This window comes from Lissotriton helveticus, chromosome 7, assembly GCF_964261635.1.
Source record: "Lissotriton helveticus chromosome 7, aLisHel1.1, whole genome shotgun sequence".
Taxonomy (NCBI): domain Eukaryota; kingdom Metazoa; phylum Chordata; class Amphibia; order Caudata; family Salamandridae; genus Lissotriton; species Lissotriton helveticus.
In genome coordinates, this window is record NC_136068.1 from 366,103,884 (window position 1) to 366,115,541 (window position 11,658).

The following is an 11,658-nucleotide window of genomic DNA, read 5'->3' on the forward strand; positions in this document are numbered from 1 at the left end:
ATTCAATGTCTTTTTTGGAGGCTGCTGTCAGTCCTCGCGAGATGATAAATCATATCATAACACAACACAACATCTTATAGCCCAGATGGAACAATTGATGGCTTCTTTATAAGTATTCATATATATTATACATTTGGAGTGGTCAAGAATGAAAAGTGGTGCAGTGCATGTGAGGAGTGACAAGGGTAAGATATTGATGTCAACTCACATCCATAGTCAACTTTGCATTATAATGCATTGAAAAAGAGACAAGGGAATAAAGACATACTTAACTGCAGTATGTGTTACAAATCATGTATATACAGTCCAACTACATGTATCCTCAACGTTTGACCAAACAAGCAAAATTAGTAGAGTAATGTAACGGCTGGATCTTCATCAAGGCAAAAGACAAGGGAAGTACCCTCCAATGTCTACAATATGCTGCCAGTGAGACAGGACAATGAAAAGATTGAATTGCTCTGAGCTGCACCTTGCAATCAGGAAAGTTGTCATTGTAGCCCCTCAAGTATCTAACAAGCAGCAGCGTGGTAGTGCTACTTCAATCCAAGGCGCACATCAGTGACCAAATGATCCCACAATAACTGGTGCCCGTGTTGTTGCTGTATGGAGCGAGCTGCAATCTCAATCATAGCGCTGGTCCTTGTCATGAAACATCTTACAATGATCCATGCTAAAACACAGGAGCAGCATCCTGGGAGCACAGAGCTGTGGAACATCTTCACGCCGCTGTGTGACACCAACACCAACTACCTCATCTTCAGCAAGTTAGTAAAACCTGATCTTGTGACTTAACCGTAACAGTAAAAAATGGTCAACAAGAAAAGCCACTTCAGTTAGACTTCAATCCCATAGAGTGAACAGAGAACCACCAACATTGCTGCTTCCCTTACCACCTGACGAGAACTTTCCCGCAGTCAAGATGGACATTCCAGACCTCAGTCCTGCTACTGAAACCTAACCTCTGTCTCTACATTTATGCACAGAATCACCTGCTACTTTCAGTTTATGCAACCATGTATGTAATGAGTTTTATTTTTGTAACTATTTCATTTTGGTTTTAATAGATTTTCGAATTATTTAAAAGCTAGTCACAAATACCTAATCAAATCCAAAGGGGAAATCACAAGAATAAAACAAAGTTATTAACCTGTGTGTTTCTGTAAAGTTTAAATATGTTTTACATATTGAAGAATGAGTAGATGTATAAGTGTCTGGACGAAGGATTTAGTAGGTGCATGACTGAATGTATGAGTGAGTGATTAAATGTGTCTCACTGAGTGCATGGGTTAGTGACTAAACTGTCTTAATTTGTGCATCATTATGTCTGTTGTTCTGTAAACTGCTGCATGTGTTGATCAGTAGCTATATGATTAACTATATGGGTTATTGATTGATTGTCCAAGTATTTGTATGGGAGACTGAGTGTGTGTGTGGCTGGCTGGGAGGTGTGTGACTCTGTGCAGATCAATGTGTACTTGTATCAATGATTGTATAAGAAAGTAAGTATGTGTTAGTATATGTTTGAAAATGTAAGGTGCTCTATGTTTAACTGTATAGACAAGAAAATGGAAGTGTGATTGATTCTTTACAGGACTGACTAGGTGTGTGAGTAACTCCATGGATGAGTGGCAGAGTGTGAGTGTCTGTATAGGTGTATGAGTGCATATGATAGTGTTGTAAAGATGAGTGATTGTATGTATGAATGATTGTATGGGTGAATGAGTGAATGTGTGTGTAGACGTAGGAATCAGTGAGTACGTATGTAGTAACTAGTATTGGTGTGTCAATGGTTTCAAAAATTATACTCTGTATTTAACACTGGGTGAAACAGAGGTTATATTAAAATGTGAGGAGATGCATTGTATTGTCACATGAATTATATCATCAGTGATGTGGTCATTGATGTCAAATGAGATGTCATCAGTGATCTCATCAGTGATGTCATTTGAGATGTCATCAGTGATGTCATCAGTGATGTCACTGACCATGTCATGAATGATGTAATATGTGACATGATCAGCAGTGGATTGCGGGTGCGCGATATATAGTTAGTGCAACTAACTATATATGGAATTTCAATGGTTTTGTGTGAGTAAAATAAGGTTTTTTAAATGCTAATTCCTAACTATATATGGTCTATAACCTATGTTTTTTTCAGTGAATTTTCAAGGTTTTGTAAATGCTAATTCCTAACTATATATGGTCTATAACCTATGGTTTTTTCAGTGAATTTCAATGGTTTTTTAATAGCAAATATCATAAGCTGTCGAATGTCAAGTACGTGGTAAGTGAAAAAATTTTCGTGTTTATGCACACTGATCTGCTTTGAATGGTGCCCCCCCCCCTCATTTCTATTAGGAGTACTCTCTCTTTGCACATAGTGAAGGGTAGTTAACGCAGGCCTTTGCCCCCGTTGTAATACGTCGTGCCTGCTTCTCTCTCCATTTGATTGATTGTTATCCAAGTATTTACTGTTTTAGAATTGGTTCTCTTTGGTTCATTCTCTATTTACAAACAAACACAGAGTCGCAATACTCTGTTTAGTCTTTGCAGATAACGAAAAATCGTGTAAAAAGAAAAGGAATCGAGCAAAATCAGTAGGCCACTAATGGGATCTCTTTTTGACCTCGCTAAAATAGAAACATTAGGAACAACCCCTCATGACAATTACAAAACTAGTGAGATGAACTGAACTCCACACAATGATGGCTGCAAAACAGCTCGGCTCCGCCACCCACCCCGCCCAAAATAACGATAAAGAGCGGCTGCCATGATTGGTTGCGGAATGGCCACGACGGAGCTACGAAATGGTGCTGCTCTCATGCTAACCCCAGCTTCAGTCTGAAACATCCAGAAACACTGTAGACTACCAATTCGATCAGTTCCGGTAGCGCCCCAATGTAACCCGGTAGAGAAGAACTAGCCCTCCCCTCTTTGACTGATGGTTCTTGTTGCCTGTCCCTTCTGTTGTCATTTAACAGAACTATTTAGCCTGCTGAAAGGGGTTGTGTTCTGACCGCTGGTTGGTGGAGACATTTTGACTATATTCTGGACCTGCGTTGTCGCGTAATGCGTCATATGACGCGCCGCGTTAGCGCATCCGGAAGTCATCCGGAGCGCGCAGCGCGTAACGTAAGCATAACAAGTCATGTGACTTGTTAATAAAACTTTTCATTGGTTCATTTTACTTTTCTTATTCTAATGATGAAAGGCTTGGTCATATGACCTAAAAATTACGCTTTTTATTACTTCCGAACATTATTTTTTCTTAAATATATGTTATAATGTTCCAGGCTAATGTACTTTCCCGGAAAATTTACAACTGTCCTGCAAGTAAAATATATTCTTTTTTCGAGAAAAAGAGCGTTTCTTCGTCCCATGACGGAGCCGTTGAGCAAAAGAGGGTCGACCTGCTGTCTTAGTCGCCGATACGCCTGAATATGAGATTCTTATCGATCACTTTATGTTGCAGGAGTAGAAAACACAACAGCCCTTGACCATTTATCTTTACTGCGTTCCTTCGAATTATACCTTTTACCCTTCATGTAATTGGTCTGCTTTATTTCACTTGCCTTTTAATGATTCTAAAACAGTGACTATTATTAAAAACTTTACCAATGTATATACTACTACCATGTTTTCTTTTAAAAACCTTTATTGTGAAAATTTCATTATACAAATACGAGCCTATAACCACGTGGGCCGGCCACGGAGCAAACTGTAATCGTATATGATGAGTAGACATTTACACTGTAGAGGAACGTAACGGGCGGGCCATTAGGTTGCAAGAACTAAGGTGTCTAACAGTTACGGAATCGGTGGACGTACATTTTATAATTAAAATACGACAGGGCCAGTTACAATAAAATTATCTAGATATACATTTGCGGGCAAGTACCATGGGTGACGTTAATTCGAACTTTCAATAGTACAGTAATCAATAACACATCAGAACTTAATATCAATAGGGATGTCGAAATATTCAATCAATTGTCGTCCACGCCCGCCATGTGCTTCAAAACTGCATACGTATCTCGTGATTTCAAGGTTCTGCAACCAGTACACAACAAGGAGTTACGAGTCCCATTTATTCCGGCGCCATTTTGGGCGAGGACGGGCAGGTCCAGGATATAGTCAAAATGTCTCTACCAACCATCGACTATGATGATGTTCATATGCTGTATTTATTAGAGTAACACTCATCTGTCCACATGAAATTAATTTGCCACAATCTAAACATGTCATTTTAATCTTTCCAAAGTTCTTCTAAATATTTGGGACCGTTTCCCTTGCCTCTGATGCTGTCAGTGCCACTTCTTTGATGAATGTACTAGCAGGTCAGGGGTTCTCCTCCAAATCTCTCTTTTATGCAGCACTATAATTAATTGGTGCTACCTCTCCATATGACGATGCATGGTATAGTTACCATAACTATATTTTTTTTCGGTTCCTCTGGAGAGTTCATCGTGGCAGATGAAGCGTGTAACGTACCGGGCATTTACCTTTTTTTGCATGTACAGGAAAGGAAAAAAAAATCGAGCGTCCGAGTTCTAAGGTGTCCCAGGGCCATTTTAGTGGACCAGGCCCAAATCCAAAGAACAGGCCGCCATTTTGAGAGTCCTGTTGCAGCCGCCTGTCGCTGTAGCATCAAGAGCAGCCGAAACTCAGCTGAATGGCAACTGAAACGGTAAAGGGGCGCCCCACTACAGCAGACGAGCCTCCACCTAGGAAGGCCCGTTCATGCCGCCTCCCCCCCCCCCCTTCGGACACCCCACGCCGTTATTCGGAGCAGTATTGTAGGATGGCCACACCAGTGCGGCAACTTGCTAGACATCACCTCGGTGGTAACCGAATCTCAGCGCCTTGTGGTGTCTCCTCTTCAGAAAATATTCTTGCGCTACCTTTGCCCCATTCACACATCGGTCCGCTACTGACGCCATCTCACAGGCTAATGGGGCGCCCCACGCCGAGTTTCAGCATTGTAGGATGACCACACCAGTACAGCAACTTGCTAGACATCACCTCGGTGCCATCCGGATCTCGGCGCCCCACTGCAGATGAAGTACCTCTCAACTATGAAACCACCACGGTGACATCCGGATCTTGGCGCCTTGTGCTGGTTCCGGCCTATTCACACATCGGTCCGCTACTGACGCCATCTCACAGGCTAATGGGGCGTCCCATGCCGAGTTTCAGCATTGTAGGATGACCACACCAGTACAGCAACTTGCTAGACATCACCTCGGTGCCATCCGGATCTTGGCATCTCAACGCCTAGTGGTATCTTCCATACAGAAAATATTGTTGCGCTGCCTTTGGCCCCATTCGCACATCGGTCCGCAACTGACACCATCTCACAGGCCAACAGGGCGCCCCACGCCGACTTTTACCATTGTAGGATGGCCACACCAGTACCACAACTTGCTAGACACCACCTCGGTGCCATCCGAATCTTGGCATCTCAGCGCCTTGTGGTGTCTTCTAGTCAGAAAATATTGTTGCGCTGCCTTTGGCCCCATTCGCACATCGGTCCGCTACTGACGCCATCTCACAGGCCAACGGGGCGCCCCACGCCAACTTTCAACATTGTAGGATGGCCACACCAGTGCAGCAACTTACTAGACACCACCTCGGTGCCATCCGGATCTTGGCGCGTTGTGCTGCCTTCGGCCTATTCGCACATCGGTCCGCTACTGACGCAAACTCACAGGCCAACGGGGCGCCCCACGCCGACTTTCAGCATTGTAGGATGGCCACACCAGTGCTGCAACTTGCTGGACACCACCTCGGTGCCATCCGGATCTTGGCGCGTTGTGTTGCCTTCGGCCTATTCGCACATCGGTCCGCTACTGACGCCGCCTCACGTGCCAACGTATTTTCTCCGCATTTTATACCCTATGCCGCATAACAGGTCATGTGACTTGTTTATAAAACTTTTCATTGGTTCATTTTACTTTTGGTTTCCTAATGATGGAAGGCTTGATCATATGACCTAAAAACAACACTTTTCATTGGATGAAAACTTTTTTTTTTTCCCAAACGATGAAAGCCCCACCTTGTTTCTGGATGTTTCAGACTGAAGCTGGCGTCAGCATGAGAGCACCACCATCTCGTAGCTCCGTCGTGGTCATTCCGCGAGCAATCATGGCAGCCGCTCCCCACCAGAAGCCTACAGGAGTCGGGGGCCCCCAAAACTTTTGATGAATCCTCAAGGCGGAGGGGACGCTTTCGAGAATGGGGTCCAAGACCTAGCAGACAAGCGTCCGATTTCCAAGGTGTCCCAGGGCCATTTCAGTGGACCAGGCCCAAAAAGGAAACAGCCTGCCGCCATTTTGAGAGTCCTGTGACAGCCGCCTATCGCTGCACCGCAAGAGTGGGCGCAACTCAGCTGAATTGCGGCTTTTGACACAGTGGACCAAAACCGGACGGAATGGCAACTGAAACGGTAAAGGGGCGCCCCACTACAACACACGAGACTCCACCTGGAGAGGCCCGTTCACGCCGCCTCCCCCGGGGCGCCCCACGCCGTTATTCGGAGCAGCATTGTAGGATACCAAAACCAGTGCAGCAACTTACTGGACATCACCTTGGTGCCATCGTTCTGCTGCCTTGGAACTATTCGCACAACAGTTTGCTACTGATGACCCACCCCCCGCGACGCCCCACACCAGAAATCTGGACGTTGTGCTGCGTTGGGACTATTCGCACAGCCGACCGCTACTTCGTTGTTTTTCCCTAAAAATGTTTATATGTTATTACTGTTTTTGTTTTCTTGTATATATTTATAAGTTATTAAAGTTTTATAATCTTACTACTTTGTTGGAGTGCTATATATTTTTAATGTGACACATAATTGTAAAAACTTTGATGTACAAAGAGTCATCCCTGGAATCTTCCGCTTCAGGCTCGGTCCCCTCCCCAATCACAATACAGGATGGTTTTCAGATAATAGGAACGCGTCTGCTGTGACGGATCTCATCGAGTGTGGGCCTTGATCTACTATAACTCCTTTGAAGAGGGGTGATTCTTTACAGCTGGGGCCATAAACTACATCTGCAGGGCTAGCTGATACCCTAGGACCGGCCTGGACAATCGGACACAGAGGAAAAGGAGTGTCAGAGGGTGCGGTAGTGAATAGGGCGAAAGGGAGGTGTCGGGCGGGCACAGGGTGTGATTCTCAGGGAAGAGCAGCGCAGATGGGGGGTGGTTTATTACCCATGCATAAGACAGAGAGCGGGGGTGACCACTGCCTGGGGGAGATGCTTGCGAGGGTGGGGAGCCATGCTAAGGATCGACAGCGTGCACAGTGTGGGTCTGGTCAAGGCATCTAAAATGACTGCCGTGCACGACAAGAGTGTGGCATTTGAAAAAAGGCAAGATGGCGCAGACAATGTTTTTCAACACTTCCTGATTTCCTTCGAATCGAACGTTAACAGACGTTGGGGCATATTACCAAAGTTAAGCGATATTTATCCCTAATGATGCTTAGCAACGATTTTTTTACCGCTAAGCATCGTCAGAAATTATCGCAGATAAACCTTGCTATTATCAAGGTTTATCGCAAATACGATAAAAAACGACCGCAATGCATTAATATCGCTGAAAACTCAGCGATATTCATGCATTACCGAGCTAATGCTCTTAGCCATGTTATCCACCTCCCATTGGATAACATGGCTAAGAACTGCTCAGCTAACAGCAGAGTACAAAGTTCCCCAGGGGGCGTTAAACCGTGTGGAGCAAGGAGTTGGTATTATGAATACCGTGGCTGTGAAGAAAGGGTTCCCTAGTCGGAACTTAGAGAGCCTCACACACCCAAAGTAATAAGCGTGAAACACACCCTTACTAGAGGGTGTCCGGTGTCATCATCGGCTCACTGCCCCTCGTCAGACCGGCGCTGCAATATCTGACGGAGTCCCCAAAGGTACTCTTTTGACGGGGTTCTTTTAGTTCCTTGCCGATGGTGGATGTGGGTGAGGATGAAAAGAAGGTGTAGTCAGTGCAGTGGTGAGTGAAGGCGATAAAAAAGGTAATCAGTCCACTTGCAACTTTAATAACGTGGCTGATTCCTTAGTTAAAAGGGGTGGGAGGGGAGTTTAGAGACCGTAAAAGGTGTACAGAACAATAACTCTACCCCCTAGTGTGGTCAACATGTTTCTCGCCAAAAGGCGATTCGTCAGGACCTAAAATAAAGTACTACACAAAGAAAAGTGAACTCAATGCTCAATCTATATAAAGAAAGCAAATACAACCTCGCTGGGTCGGAGGACAAGAGGGCCAAGGGGTCCTGCTCTATTTAGGCGACCCTAAGGGGATTGAGAATGGGCCCCGCAGCAAGCTCCCGTGAGGCCAGCGTAATAAGAATTGGATACACCTATTGGATGTAAAAATAGGTAGCTGGTAACTGAGACAGGTAAGGTTGAAGTGTAAAGTGGATGTGAATGGTGGTACACTTAGTATTGGCAATAACGGCCCCAGATAGCGCGTAGGACGCTCTCCCTGCATCAATTCGTAATCGGGTGAGGGAGAGAGAGAGAGAGAGAATGGCTGGGCGGGATAATCCCCATTTGCTGTGGCTCCCTGGGTAGCAGTACTAATCAATTGATGTTAGGCAAGTAAAATAAATTAAATTAAATTAAACACTACTCCTATCCATTGTCGCATGGGACAGCGAGGCAGGTGAAGTGCAGCCCTCAGCCCCTTCAGCCATTGATCAGGCGAGGTGGGGGCGGGTGCATGGTCGAGTGGGCCACAGTGTGATGCTCTAACATATTGTGCTAAGAGATACGCTCCGGGGGACTCCCGGGAGGGTTATGTATAGCAACAGCCTTCCCATGTTTCTATATAGATGGAGACCCGGCGAACTGGGGGCGGGTCAGATGAGTGGTCAGGCGGGGCAGACTAGTTTAACTACCCTCTGCATAGTGGGCCTCCGGTAAGGCTTCCAATCAGCCAGGTGATCTATAGCGGGTCCAGGCGGTGGTCTAGCAACTCGGCCCGATATTGTCCCGTCAACCACGCTCCATGATGACGCTGGGGCTTTAACGGTCTCGAGTTGAGCTTACCTTTGAGTAGACACTGGAACGGCGGAACACCTACCCCTCACGCTCGCGGCACCTGGTCAGGGTGCGGAGCTGCTGGTGGAGGTTTCTACCGGTGTCCGCCCTTTTAAGGGGATGAGGGCGCATCTAGGTTGCGTCAAGCGCATGCGCAGTACCCGGTATGGGGATGAAGGCGCATTGAGATTGCGCTACGCGCATGCGCTGTACCCGGTCTGGGACAATGGGCAGAATTAGATGCTCGGATGGTACAGTGAAGGGGCCAGCTTGGGAGTGGCACAACGTGCTTTCACAGATCGCGAATGGCTTCGAGATCAATAGCTCAGGGAGGCAGGTGTAATTAGACCAGAAGGGGGAACGTTACAGGGAATACCTAAGTGAGTATTCATGCAGTGTCCATAGGGAGTGTAATGGTGCGAATGTTAGCGCATATAGTATCGTAGTCTGCACACGATGTCAGGACACTGTCTGTAATGACCGTATGCTGCCGAGACTGCGTGACTAAACCCAGTCAGTCCGTGGAGTAATGAACAAAAGGTGTGCTGTATGAGAGAGATCAAGGTGGACTGGGATGGCAGAAATAGTAAGGGGTAAGGAGTTGGGCTATAGGTTATGTAGCACCATTAGTCAGGGGTTTATGGCAGGAGAGGGATGTCTGGGATGTGATACCATTACAGTGGGGGTGGACTGGTATTGGAGTAGAGGTATCTACCTCGAGACACTCGCCCAGGGAATAGCGTCATTCAGCCCAAATGTATCTAGCTGGAGACGATGCACCCATCTCTGTTCAAGCCTGAACAAAGCTTGTCTAGTCATGGCTGGTTGGGACTCAAGCACTAGCCATTGGATGCTGTCGGCCGGGTGATTATGTTGTTTATAATGTTCATACATTCTCGTATGAGTTTTGGAACATCGTATGTTGCTTTTATGCTCCGTTATTCTCAATTTGACCTGTCTCATGGTCATCCCGACGTAAAATTTGTCACAAGGGCAGATAAGGAGATAGACACACTTGGAGCTGTTACAGTTAGTATGTCTATTCAGTTTCCAAGTGAAAGAGTCTGTTAATGTGATTTCTTTACACTGTCTAGATTGGGGACAAACGGCACAGCCTCCGCACGGGTAATGTCCAACCACGGGTGGAAGGTCCCATAATGTGCGTTGTCCACCAACAGATGATTTCTTAGGCCGTGTATGTATCAGGGAGTCTTTGAGGTTTGTTGTTCGTTTAAATGCAAACCTAGGCTTGGGTAAATCAGTACCCCCTGAATTGAGGATGCCCCAGTGCTTGTTCACTGTTTTCTTAATGAAGTTTGAATTCCTGGTGAAACTAGTGACACATGTTATAAGATTGTCGCGTTCTTTTTGGTGTACTTCTAGGAGGGCATCCCTATGGTTGTTAAGGGCTCTCTTACTAGAGTCTCGTATCAATTTGGTGGGGTACCCTCTGTCGAGCAGCTTACTTTGTAAGGAATTAGCTTCCTGTCTGTAATCGTCCCTTGAAGAGCAATTCCTACGTATCCTCAAGAATTGACCGAAGGGAAGATTTTCGCGTAGTGCTCTGGGGTGATGACTGTTAAACAGAAGGAGGCTGTTTCTGTCCGTCTCTTTACGAAACAGAGTGGTACTCAGACCGGCTGGTCCCAGCCGTATCGTGAGGTCAAGGAAGGGTAAAGCTGTCTCTGACATCGTCCCAGTGAATTTCAGGTAGGGATTCTGTAGGTTAATCCAGGTGCAGAACTGATTACAACTCTCTCGGTCACCCTTCCATAGTATCAGAATGTCGTCGATGTACCGACGCCATAGTGTAAGATGTTGTCGGAAGGGGTTAGAGTCGGGATAGATCAACTGGTCTTCAAAGGCCGCCATGTAAATGCAAGCAATGCTAGGAGCAAAGGTCGAACCCATAGAGGTACCTCTGATCTGGTGGTACAACTGTGAACCATATTGGAAGAAGTTTTCCGTCAATGCAATACTTGCACATGCCATGATGAAAGATATAGGGGTAGGCGAGGACCACTCCTGCTGCATCAGGGCGGATTCCACGGCTTCAAGTGTGGCTGCCTGGGGAATGTTCGTATATAATGCTTCTACATCAAGCGTGAGAAGTAGGTCTACATCTTCTCGCCCTTCAATTGACTCAATGAGACGTAAGACATCTCTAGTATCTTGGAGGTAGGAGGGTATTTCCTTTACAATGGGTTGAAGAAACACATCACAAAACTTAGATAGAGGTTCTAATAATGAGCCAATCCCAGAGACAATGGGTCTCCCTGGGACTGGACTGGTCCCTTTATGAATTTTAGGTAGAGTATAAAAATACGGGACCACAGGATGCTTCGTCAGAAGAAACTCTGCCTCTTTTTTAGAGATCCAGCTATTGGCTTCACCTTCAATGATCAGACTGGAGATGTCTGTAATTAGTCTGTTAGTTGGATCTGCTGGGAGGGGTCTATAGTGGGTAGTGTTGGCCAGTTGGCGCTTACACTCTGTGTCATAGTCGATGGCGTCTTGTATGACAGTTGCTCCCCCCTTGTCAGCTTGTTTTATCACGATGGCGGTGTCATTGCCAAGGGATAGGACTGCTTGTCTTTCA